Genomic DNA, 14,258 nt, shown 5'->3' on the forward strand with positions numbered 1-14,258 from the left:
ATTTTTCAACCCATTTCTTGGCATGCCAAGAACCCAATAACCCATTCAAAACCCATTTTGCATAAAAATTACATAAAACCAGTATAAAGTAGCCTAATTAGGAAGGTCTTGGCATATTTATGCCTGAACTCTAATAATGGGTTCTTGGCAATGGGTTTTGGGTCGGCTTCTCCAACCCAAAATGGGTTATGGCGATGCCTAACTGTAGTAGCTCTATTTAATTAGGTCTAATAAATATTAGAATATAATATAATAAAGAAAATTAAGAAGTTAGAATATACTACTATCTAGATACTGACTAATTTTATTTTTGATTAACTTTATAGTTTACTTTATCTTACTTAGTGTCTTATTAGGTCAGAAAGTAGACTTAGCCTATGCCTAAGAATCTAGTAGTAGACTAATTATTAAAACGATAGCTTTCGTATAGAATTAATACTAATTAAACTAATCTCTAGTACTTCTTATACTAATTAGAGGCTAGTATTATACTGATAGTAAAGATATATCTTTATATATAATTAATTTTTAAATAATAGATATCTAGTTTTTTATAATTATTATCTAAGGCTATTAATATCTACTATTTCTATAGAATATATTTATATTTTAGCTACTTTTTTATTTATTTAAGATAACTAAAAAATATATTATAAAGCCTAAAGACTAAATAGATAATTATATCCTTAGTTTTAGATAGCTCTATTATATAACTAAATAATAGCTAAATAATATAAAACAGATAGTTAATCTATTACTATTTCTTATTAATTCAAAGTATTTTATTATAAATATATTCCTTATAGAATAGCTTAAAGAAAGAGTAAATTCTTTAGTATAATAAAGTATTAAGAATATAGAGTTTTATTTAGTCTTTATATTTTAAACTAATTATTATTATCTAAATATATTTAAGATCTATTCTATAATTATTAGACTAATTAAATATAAAATAAAGATCGTTTATTAGATTAGTATTATAGAATAGACAGAGAATTAGTTAAAAAAAGGAATTATATAAAATACTAATAATTACTAAAGCCTTATCTATCAGAATTTTCTATAATAATAATTTAGTAATCTAATTAGTAAGAAAACTTATGATAGAGCTAATAATTAGCTTAGGGATATAGTATTTATAGAGATAATATAATTATTATTAGTAGATAATATTATTAAATATACTAGGGATATCTGGTATTTAGTTAGCAGTAACTTTATAATCTTTACACTACATTTTATATATTTATTTGCTAAATAAATATATAGTATAATTATAGAAAGTAATTAATAGTCAATTATAGATCTTAACTAGATAACAAGGATAGATAATAATTACTTATTCTAAAGCTTTACTAAAGATAAAAAAAAAGCTAAATAAATTACTAAATTTTAGAAATCGTATAATTAGATTTTTCTAATTTTTAGAAGTCTACTATAGTAGAGCTAGAAGAATACTAAAGATAATCGCTAGTGAGGATATATTTATTAAAGAAAATAATAAAGTAGACAAAGATTAAAAATAATTAGATTATATATTTAAAGATAATATTAGATACTATCTAACTTAGAGATATCAAAAATAAATAAAGTATAAAATTTCTTCTGATAATAATTATGGAGATACTAATAGAAAATAAATAGAGAAATATTATAGAGATACAGACTATAAAGACTATATAGAATATATATAGATTAGAGAGTATAAAAAAGACAAAAATATCTATTATATTAGTATTTAGGTATAGAGAAAATATTTTTTATAGAAAAGTATAGCTTAAGTAGCTATACTTATCTCATATATTTATAGTTATTAGCTATTAAGATAAAGATAAAGAAAATTCTATAGTTCTGGTTAACGATTTAGTAGATAAACTTTTAGAAATTATTAATCTTATTAGAGTAGTAGATATAGATATATTATTTAGTATAGTATATATAAGTATAGAGAGAGATAAAGTTAATAGTATAGTCAAACTTTAAACATTAGATAAGGATCTTAGTAGAAATATACTAATAATATTGATAGCTTAGTTAATCTTATTACTGTTAATTATAGATATAGGAATAAGTATAATAATAATAATGATTATAATAATAATAGCTTACTAATAATATCTATAGATAGAGCTTTCTACTAGTTATTCTTATTAGTTTATTTCTATTAATAGATAGTTCTCTAAGATATTTAGTTCTACTAAATAAATACTTAATTTAAAGAGTATCAGATAATAGTCTTTATTCTAGGATTATTATTACTATATAAATCTTATATACTAGTCTTCTAGTAGTATAGATATCTAGATAAGGTTAATAATACTTTTAACTAGGTAATATATTATCTATCTATTAAAGATTTTTATTCTCTACTTATTAAAAGCTTTACGCTAAAGCTCTTTATTATTTTAATAATAATATTAGTATTAGTATTAAAGTAGCTAGTTTTTTAAATCTTTAACTACTATAGATATTAAAGATTAAAATTATATATAATAATCTGTTTATAAATACTAAAGGTAGGTATAGCTTGTATTTTATAGTATAGAAAGACTATAATAGTAGCTATAGCTTCTAAGCCTATAGGTTCTTATTAGGAATAATAATAGATTAGATATATTATAGTTATAATATTTAATAGACTATATAATTAGGCTAATAATTTTATTGATATAAAATAAACATAGAGAAATATATTAGAGATAGATATTAGCTTAGGAACTATATAGAAATAGTCTCTAAAGAATAATAAATAAATATTTACTAGTATTATAAAGTTATAGATAATTAACTCTTAGATAACTAATATTTCTATATCTTATATCTCTTTCTTGCTAAAGAAATATGATATCATAATATTATATAATAATTATATTAGTCTATAGAAATTAGAGAATATTTAGTATTAATAGTTAGCGGATATAGATAATAAGTAGAGAAGGCAGAAGTTACTCTAGACTATATAGTTACTTTAGTTAAAGTATTAGCAGGTTACATAAAGATAGTAGCTATAATTTTAGCAAACTAAGTTAATAAGTTAGATATTGTTATTAGTAGCTATATAAAGATTTTCTTTGATAATATTAGTTTCAGTATTATTATCAGTAATATATATATATATATATATATATACTTTTCCTATAAATAACTACTACTATAGTCTTAGAGAGTATAGAAATAGAATTAGTTTACTAATATTATATAGTATATATACTAGACTGGCTTAAAGGGATTAGAAGTAGGTTAGACTATAGAAGAATTAGAAAAGTTTCTTAAGATATAGATATACTAACCTAAATTATTAAAGATAGTATTATTAGAACTAGAGATACTATAGACCTGCTAGGCTTAAATAGGGTATAGTTAAGGCTTATTATAGTAATTCCTAGACCTTAGTAAATTCTGTAGGAAATAGGCTTTTGTAGACCCCTACAGGCTTATTACTGAGCTTTAGGCCTGCAGGCTTTAGTATTTTACCAGTATTTACCACTCTATATATAGATTACCAAGGAAAATATATATTAAATACAGCCTGTATAAAGCCCGTCTGACTCGCTGGTTCGGGCCTGATTTTGAGGCCTGTTATAGGCCTTGGCAAAGTCTAGTACTTCTTAGCTATATAAGTAAGGTATTCTTTATATATAGGGTATATTTAATTACAAGTAAAATAATAATGGCTTTTTTTTCTTTTATTTATTAATATATACTATAACTTAGTAGTCTCTATATACTAAGTATATAGATAATTACTAGAGTTATAGTCCTATATATAGTACATATAGATAGGGCTATAGTAGTAATAATAATAAGTAATAACGTAATTCCCGGCCGTCCCGAACACCCCATCCAAAATCATATCTTCCTACCTTCATACCAACTTCAACCACCTACTATATCACTAATTCGCTCTGAATCTTCGCAGAAACTAGCCAATCAAGAGGGTAAGATCCTATTAGCTCTTTTAGATTTAAATAACGGCTGTATTAAATCTCTTTATACAGCAGTGAAGTTATATATAATACTGCTTACTACCCTATATAATTATATATATAGCTAATCTTCTTATATTAATTCTCGTCTATCGGGCTATAAACTGACCCAATTAGAAGAGAATTTGCTTATTAAATAGATACTCTCTATAGATTTATATAGAGTAATCCCTATACCAGCTACTGTACGAGATATAGCTAATATCCTACTGGCTATATATAATAGCCAGCCACTATCTACTGTCAGTAAAGATAAGCTATTAATATTTATTAAACAGTATAATAAGCTTCGAATATACTTCTTATAGAGATATAATTATTAAAAGGCCCTAAACAAAGATTCTAAATTACTTTAGTAGTAGTTTCTTACTGTATAATCTATAATTAATAAGAAAGGAATTTAACCAGGGGATGTCTATAACTTTAACAAGACAGGATTTATAATAGGTCTTATTATAAATCAGAAAGTAGTTATATATACTGAATACTATAGTTAGAGGTCTCTTCTACAGCTAGGAAATTATGAATAGGAATAGACCTTGCCAAAGCCCGGGCCGGGCCTCAAAATCAGGCCCGAGCCCGTCAGACGGGCTTTACACGGGCCGTATGTAATGTGTATTCTGCTTAGTAATCCATATATATAATGGTAAATACTGGTAAAATACCAAAGCCCGCGGGCCTCTAGCTCAGAAAAAAGCCCGTGGGGGTCAAAAAAAGCATGACCCCCACGGGCTTTGGCAAGGTCTAAATAGGAAACTATAATTAAGTTAATCTATATAGATAGCTATTTATTACTGCTATATATAATCTTTAAGGATAAGGTTATCCTTACTAGTTGGTTTAATAACCTACCAAAAGATTAGTAATTTAAGGTCTTAAAAAATAGCTAGACTACTAATAAGATTAGCCTATATTAGTTATAAAAGCTCTTTATTCTATTAATAAATTTATATATATACGGCTGATTTTATTTATTAATTCTTAATAGGTATAGTAGCTATTTTGTACCCTAATTTAATTAAATCTATACAGAAAATATTATTATTCTCCTTTATATATCTATATATTTATTATATCTATTATAACTACTAGATATTGGCTGTTTTATAGTACTTAAATATATATATAGTTACTTTATAAGCAATCTTATCTATATAGGATATAACTATATTAATAAGTTTGATTTTTTAGATAACTGCTAATATATACAGCTAGAAGCCTTTTAACTAAAGAATATTTAAAATAGCTTTATAGCTACTAGTATAAATCTAGTAGATATAGAAAAGGTTCCTCTAAGCTAAATATCTCTCTATAAATATATAAACTATCAAACAGCTGACTAAGCAGCAGATCTAGCTAATTTATACCAAAAATACCCAGGACAGTAGCTTAATTATATAAGTAAGTATCCTCGCCTAAGTAATTACTAAAGCAATAGTTAAACAGCCCTCTAATACTATTAAAGATCTTGTTAGACCAGATTATCAAGGGCTATATAGTAGCGCTATACTATACTGTATTACTTATATAAGATAATACAAATTTACATATAGTAAATAAGAAAAAGCATAAGAAATATAATCAGTTAAAGAGGTATAAGCCTTACAAAGAGGGTTCAACAACCGTTAAAGAGGGTCTACAGCTAGTTAAATAGCTAAACTAGCTAGTAGAAGGTAATAAGATAGAATTATATAGATAGACCTTGCCAAAGCCCGGGCCGGGCCTCAAAATCAGGCCCGAGCCCGTCAGACGGGCTTTACACGGGCCGTATGTAATGTGTATTCTGCTTAGTAATCCATATATATAATGGTAAATACTGGTAAAATACCAAAGCCCGCGGGCCTCTAGCTCAGAAAAAAAGCCCGTGTGGGGTCAAAAAAAGCATGACCCCCACGGGCTTTGGCAAGGTCTATATATAGACAGGGCGAATTATCTAGTCAGGTAAATCCACTATATACTAGGGCCCCGCCTAGGTACAGTGGGTATAGGGAGATTAGCCATAAGATTAATATATATAAAAATCACTTTATCTGGTTAATTCAATTAGTGTTAGTTAAGGTAATTAATCTCAAAAATCTTTAATGGGGCTGGGTGTTCGGGACGGCCGGGAATTACGTTATAGATCTTGAGTTAGTAATAGTTGTTATATAGGCAGTTAGGTTCTGCCGACCATAGCCTCTATAGATAGTATTACCAATAGCCCTAGTACTAAAAATTAATAATATTTTCTACTCTAGGATCTTATCTAGTAACGTAATTCACGGCTGAGCGGAACACACGGTTGAACGGAACACCCACCCCCATTACAAATTTTTGAAGCAGGATATCTCAACCAACGCCTATCGATTCAGCTATATATACCGATTTTTACATGAATTAATCCTGTGGCCAATCTCCTAGGCGGAGCCCTCTTTGCTGGTTGGTCTGCCTGAATAGGCAATTCGCCCTGCGTATTGGAATCTACCGCAGGTGCTTCTGCTGGCAAATCTAGCTATATAAATAGCTGTAGGCCCTCTTTAACGGTCAAACCCTCTTTGCAGGGTATCTGCTTAGTTGACTGAGTATACTTCTTAACCACTTTCTTATTTACTATATATAGATTTATATTTTCTTATGCTAGTAGTACAGTATTATATAGCGCTATATAGTGGCCCTTAATGGTCTGATCTAGAATAGTCTTCGATAGGCTAGGAGGGCTATTTAACCGCTGCTTTAGCAAATCTTTAAGCATTAAAGCTTGCTTTTGTAGTTAAATAACAGTTCTGGGTGTTTTTAGTGTGAATTAGCTAGATCTGCTGCTTAGCCGGCTGCTTAGTGGTGTAGGTATTTGTAGAGAGATATTAAGCTTTAAAAGTACTTATTCTATATTAACTAGTACTAGGCCACTAGCTATAAAGCTATTTTAAATAATAGCTGGCTATTAGAAGGTTTCTAGCCGTATATATTAGTAGTTATCTAAGAAATCAAACTTATCGATATAGTTATATCCTCTATATATAAGATTACTTATTAAGCAACCGTATATATACTTAAGCATTGTAAAGTACCCAATATTAAATAATTATAGTAGGTACGATAAATATAAAGGTATACAAAGAAGAATAATATTGTTTTCTATATAGATTTAGTTAAATTAGGGTATAAGATAGCTCCTATAACCATTAAGAATCAGCAGCTGAAACCGATCTTATATATACAATTTATATAGGGAATAAAGTACTTCTGTAGCCAGTAAAGGCCTATCTTATCAGTAGTCTAGCTGTTATTTAGAGACTAATCAGACTAAAGTAAATTATTTAACCTTATATCTATATAATATACTTATAATTTATTTAAAAAATAATATAAATACTCTTATAATCTACTATCTAGAAAAGAAAAAAATTAATTATATTATTATAAAAATATTTAAGTCCTTTTATTAAAAAATACTACTGTAAAACTAGGTTAGTACAATACCCTGTACACAGCTAATTTATATTATACTAAAAAGGTATCGCAATATAGTATTTTAATATATATTTTTATTTAAAAATAAACCTAATATTGCTTTACTTTTATATATTTAACTTCCTAATCTTTATTATCCTCTTATACCTATAAAGATTAAATATTATCTATACTAAGCCTTCTTTTTACTGCTCTTTGTATAGGTATAGTATCTCTAATACCTTTATAGTATTATTTATTAATACTAATAGTAATTAGATAATAAAGATATATTATTATTATATAATTCTCCCTTAAATTAACTAAGTACTATATTATCTAAGGTCTTAACTCTATCTTAGACTATTTTATCCTTAGGATTAAAAAAGTACTTAGTACTTATAAGATAAACTATTTAAGGTCTTAATATTAAGAGATTAGATAAGATTTTATTAATTATTAGCTAAGTATTTAAATCTTAATCAGAACTATTATTATATAATACTTTTTTAAAATAATTACTAATAGATTAAGGTAAAACATTAAGTTTCTAAGTTTATACTACCTATTATAATACTCTAAGAATATTAATTAATTTAATAGAACCTTAACCTTAATTAAATTTACATACTATAAATTAAACCTATTTTTATTTCTAAGAGACTTTCTAAATCCTAATAATCCCTCAATCTAATAGCTAATATTAACTTATTAGATTTAGAGAAAGCTAGATAAATAAAGTATTTTATAGTAACTAAGAACTTTTATTAATAGAATATACTATAGCTTTGTAGGCTAAGAAATTATCTATTAATAAATTAACTTTTTAATTAATTAATTATTAATTAAACTATTTAAGCTATTCTTTAAAATATTTAAGTTTTTAATACTAATCATTATATAGAGAAAAGTATAAGGTTTTCTAGCTATTCTAATAAACTAAGGATAAAGGCTTTTTAGAGCTATTAGAATTATAATAAAATAGAGCTAAAATTCTTATTTTTTTAATTTTTGTTTAAAGGCTAAAAGTAAGACCTTAATTAGGGATTTATTTCTAATAAAGGGTAGTTTTATTATAGTTAAAGATATCTTTTAAATAATATATATTTAAAAGATATTAAATTAGAATTATAGCTTTAGCTATAGTTTCGAAAGTATTTCTAAGTTTACTAAATAGTTAGTAATCCTAAATATCTTTCTAGTTTTAAAAGAGAGATAACTATCTATTACTGAAAATTAGAATTAGTTAATTAGTATATATTAGAAGCTTAGTCTAATAATCCTAAGCTTTTTCTTAAATAACTTCTTAGGATATTAGAATATTACCTTAAGTAAGAGTAATCTAATAGATCAGTATAGCTTTAAGATCTAGCTACTTTGCTGTATACTGCCGCTTTATATTAATAATATAGTCAGAAGACTTAGTATCTAGATATTTATATTTTAGTAATAGAAAAGTAGATAAAGTAGATTATATAGAATAATAGTTATATTTTTCTATTAAACCAATAAGCTAGCTGTGATTATATAGTAGAGGGAAATTATTAATATTACTACTCCCTAGGAATAGTCCTTTAGTAGTTTAAGATTGCTTAACAAAGTATTCTGCTTAGTTAGGTTGATTTATAATAGGCCTAGTAATATATTTAATAATATAATATAGATAGAAAAGAAAAAGAAGGCTATAATATACTGCTTTATTAAGGTTTGGCGATATTTATATAGTAGATCTAATTTTTAGCTGACAGTTTATCATACTAAGGGTAATATTATACTAAACCTATATTGTACTAACCTGGTTTTATAGTAATATCCCTATTTATACAGTCTATAATATTTAAAATTAGTTATATAATAATAACATAAATATAATAGTTTAGCCGCCCTATTTACCTAATTTAAATCCAATTAAATATATATAGGCTAAGCTTCAGGAAGTGATTAATTTGATAGTACTGAATCTGAGTTAATTAATTATTTTAAGGAGTTAATTTATATATTATGTTATATACTAGGGTAGGATTACTTTGATTACTTAATTAATAGTATGATATATTGGGTAGTAGCTGTTATTAAGGTAGAGGGATAGTATACTAAATATATAATGGTTACTAAGTTATCAGGCTAGAGACCTGTGACTAGGCAAGGATATCGGACAGTAGAGATCAGATTAGGCAGTCGATACAGAGACTGATTCTTAAGAAGATTAAGAATTCAGAATGCTTATGGGATCTTAAATATATTAGGGTTTGGGTAGATATCGATATATAGGTGACTCAAAGGGGATTCGTCTATAAATCGGCCTTAAGAGTCTGGGGTATCGTATACTTTAAATCCTATAATAATTTATCCTCCTCTCTTAGAGATAGTTAACTTAACTATCAACAAAGATTAGAGTTAGGTTAGGTGATCTGAGCCGAATAGCGTTATCTTATACAAAGGCCTAGGGTAGGTGCTGCTTTAGGTATGTTTATATATAGGTATAAACAAAGCAATATAATCTCTTTAATATCTTTAAGATAAAAGCTTCTACCTTTCTGTCCTTAACTCTTACTCTCCTCTTATCTTTACCTTACCTTATCCCTTTCTTTTATCGTCAAATTATAATCCTTTGCTATATCTACTGCTATCAGTCCTGCTGCTGCTAAATTTGGTGGTCTTCCTCCTATAGATACTATTTATCCTCCTGATAGTTATTAGGTGGTTATTATACGGCTAAAAGTAAAGGTTATACTAGAGCTACAGATAGAGGTAGTAATGATAATAGCCCTAGAAGTATGGCCAGTACTATCCTTAGTCTTTATCCCCTCTATAATCAAATTATCTATCCTTTGTTTGCCTTCTGTATTAAGTATATAGCCAAAGCAGCCCTTTATCCTCCTGCTAGTACTATTCCTATAATCTAATATAACTAGGATTATTCTAACTTAATTATCTATACTCTATATAAGAGGAATAAGAAGACTTACTTCTAGGTATAAGATTTTTCTAATTTATATTTAATTTAATACTAATTTATCTTAGATACCCTATAGGATCTATAGTAATTTATACCAGCTCTAGTTAATCTTTAACTAGGTATATAAAGTTTAGGGCAGTAGTACTACTATTACTGTTACTAGTAGTACTATACCTATCTAAAATATAGAAAATAAGACTATAGCTATTAAGGGATCTACTTACCTTCTAGTATTATTTCAGAAGATAATCTCTATCTATCTCTCTCAGTATAAGCTCTATTTTAATATATAGAATATAGATTAAGCTATAGAGAGATATACTATATTTATCGTTAAATAACAAAAAGAGTTAAATACTAAGGCTAGCTTATCTCCTACTTAGCCCCCCTAGTTATCCTAGTAATCTTCTATAGCTATAGATCAGTAATACTGGTTTTAATCTCTAGTAGAGTACTATTTATCCTTCTTCTTAGAGATTATAGTAGGGTTTAAGTATAATATAACTCTAAATAGTATTATTCTAACTCTGGCTATAGTACAGATTATTAACTAGATTAAGGTACTTTTAGATTTATATAGGCTTCTATAGTAGTCTTTATTCTTTATCTTACTTATCCTTTCCTTTTATAGTTAAATAGCCTTATTCAGCAGGAGTCTAATAGCTTTTCTTTTCAGTATTAATTTAGGTATAGTTTAAAGGAGTTTTAGAGGTATTTTATTATTATTAGGATATAGTTTTTTAAGTTTATTTCTTTCTAAATAAAGATATTATATCTTTTATATTTTCTAAATACTCTGTAGGTTCTTATTAGTTATATTCTAAGGACTATCTAGTCTATTTTATATAGTAATATAGTATTCTATTAAAGATTCTTTTACCTTAAATCTCCTTAACTTTCTATTTCTCTTTATCTTTAAGTTCTAGTATTTATATTAGTAAATTATCTTTATTTTAGCTATTCTATAGCTTAAGGAGAAAGATAAAGAAGATATTATATAGTCTTAAATACTTTTCTGATAATATAATATAGTATACCTAAATACTAATCTTTATAAGGATATAGAAAGATCTAATTTACTAAAGAGATAATTTCTTTTCTTTAGCTTTAAAGTAAAGGTTTTTTATTAAGAGGAATATAAGACTTCTGACTTTAAAGTCCTTTAGCTTATAGGTCTTATTATATAACTTCTGCTATAATTTCTATATAATTTAAAGCTTTCTTATAGTCTCTTTATAAATATTTTAAAGGTAAATTATCTGCTCTTTAGTACTTAGGGCTTCTTTCTTAGGTACTTTATCTAGGGCTTAGACTTAGAAGTCAGAATTATATTCTAGCAGTATATAGAAAGAGGTTTTATTAGTAGATATATTAATAGTATTATTATATATAAACTATACTATCTTAAGGAGTTAAGCCTAATTTAATTACTCTCTGTTAATAAAATACCTAAGATAATCTTCTAAGACCTAGTTAAGTCTTTCTGTCTGTTTGTTAGTTTAGGGATAGAATATAGTAGAAAATTATAGCTTAATCTTAGAATAGTAATAGAATTATAACTAAAACCTACTTATAAAGATAGGTCCTTAATCAGATATAATTCCTTTTAGATTTCTGTATTTAAGTTTAACTTAGTTAAAGAAGAGCTTAGTAAGGTTTTCTACTAATATTATTATTAATACAGAGAGAAATCAGGAGAATTTTATAAGTTGATAGATAATTACTAGAATTATATTATATTCTTTACCTTTAAAGATTATAATAGAGAGTCCTATAATAAAGTCTATACTTAGCTCTGTAAATAGTTAATAGAGAATTAGAAGAGGTTAGAGTTCTCTATAAGGTTAATACTAGACCTTGCCAAAGCCCGGGCCGGGCCTCAGTTTTGGGCCCGAGCCCATGGGCCGGGCTTTTTTAGTAGCCTGCGGCCCGGGCTGCGGCTGCGGGCCGCTAAGGAAGCCCGTAGCCCGTGACTAGCGGCCCGCGGGCCTAAGTTTTAGGCCCGAGCCCATGGGCCTACAGCCCGCAGGCCTGTGACCTGCCTATTTAGGAAGGTATCCTAAGCATAACTTAGCATATATATAAAAGTTTTAATGTATTTCTTAGCGTAGTATCATCATTGTATTACTATAGGCAGTAGGTACCTTAGGATTCAGCTGAAAGATAAGCTTACGATCGCGATGGCCAGTTTGTTACGATTGCCATGGCCAAATTGGTGCAATCCCCATCGCCAATTTGTTACGATCGCTATGGCCAGTTTGTTACGATCGCCATGGCTAATTTGTTGCAATCCCCATCGCCAATTTGTTACGATCGCCATGGCCAATTTGTTACGATCGCCATGGCTAATTCGTTGCAATCGCCATGGCCAATTCGTTGCAATCGCCATGGCCAATTCGTTGCAATCCCTATGGCCAATTTGTTACGATCGCTATAGCTAACCTGTGCTTAGTACTAGTATTGTCAGATTTTAGGTATTTTATGCTTAGTGAACACTATCTATTAGTTATTATCTATCTAGTATTGTCAATTCTGGTAATATTACCTACGTGTGCTTAGTACGTGTGCTTAGTACGTGTGCCTAGTACGTGTGCCTAGAATATAATGATAATAATTTATAAATATTTTACCGACGCGTTTTATATACTAAATATTAATATTTTTGTTTAAAATTTTATTTATATAATAGTAAAAATATATATTATATATATTATAAGTTTGAAGTACTTCGGACCGGTAGAAATTAAAATATTTTAGTTTTAGTTATTTGATGATTTTGAACATGAAGATATATATTTGATACAGAGGGTAGCACTACTACTATTCTTCTCAAAATTCTAAGAGCTTCGGCTATAGGCCTAAGCGGGGCATAGGCCCTAGGGGCCTACTTCTGAACCAATTAAATTATAGTACTAATTATATTATTACAATATTATTAGTTAAATAAAGCCACTATGTAATAATACACTATAATGCATGATACCAAGGCTATATAGGCAATGGTTACCGAATACCCCTTTTTTGCCTGCAAAATAATAATCGACGGCTAGCGATAGCTATGGGGATTGCACCAATTTGGCCATGGCGATTGTAACAAATTGGTGATGGGGATTGCACCAATTTGGCCATAGGGATTGCAACAAATTGGCGATGGGGATTGCACTAATTTGGCTATAGCGATCGTAACAAACTGGCCATAGCGATCGTAACAAATTAGCCATGGCGATCGTAACAAATTGGCCATGGGGATTACAACAAATTGGCCATGGCGATCGTAACAAACTGGCCATGGGGATTGCAACGAATTAGCCATGGCGATCGTAACAAATTGGCCATGGGGATTGCAACAAATTGGCGATGGGGATTGCACTAATTTGGCTATAGCGATCGTAACAAACTGGCCATAGCGATCGTAACAAATTAGCCATGGCGATCGTAACAAATTGGCCATGGGGATTGCAACGAATTAGCCATGGCGATCGTAACAAATTGGCCATGGGGATTGCAACAAATTGGCGATGGGGATTGCACTAATTTGGCTATAGCGATCGTAACAAACTGGCCATAGCGATCGTAACAAATTAGCCATGGCGATCGTAACAAATTGGCCATGGGGATTACAACAAATTGGCCATGGCGATCGTAACAAACTGGCCATGGGGATTGCAACGAATTAGCCATGGCGATCGTAACAAATTGGCCATGGGGATTGCAACAAATTGGCGATGGGGATTGCACTAATTTGGCTATAGCGATCGTAACAAACTGGCCATAGCGATCGTAACAAATTAGCCATGGCGATCGTAACAAATTGGCCATGGGGATTGCAACGAATTAGCCATGGCGATCGTAACAAATTGGCCATGGGGATTGCAACAAATTGG

The sequence above is a fragment of the Penicillium waksmanii genome (assembly GCF_028829765.1).
Source record: "Penicillium waksmanii strain IBT 27052 chromosome Unknown utg000010l:1.0-3698451.0:1.0-3701458.0, whole genome shotgun sequence".
Lineage (NCBI taxonomy): Eukaryota > Fungi > Ascomycota > Eurotiomycetes > Eurotiales > Aspergillaceae > Penicillium > Penicillium waksmanii.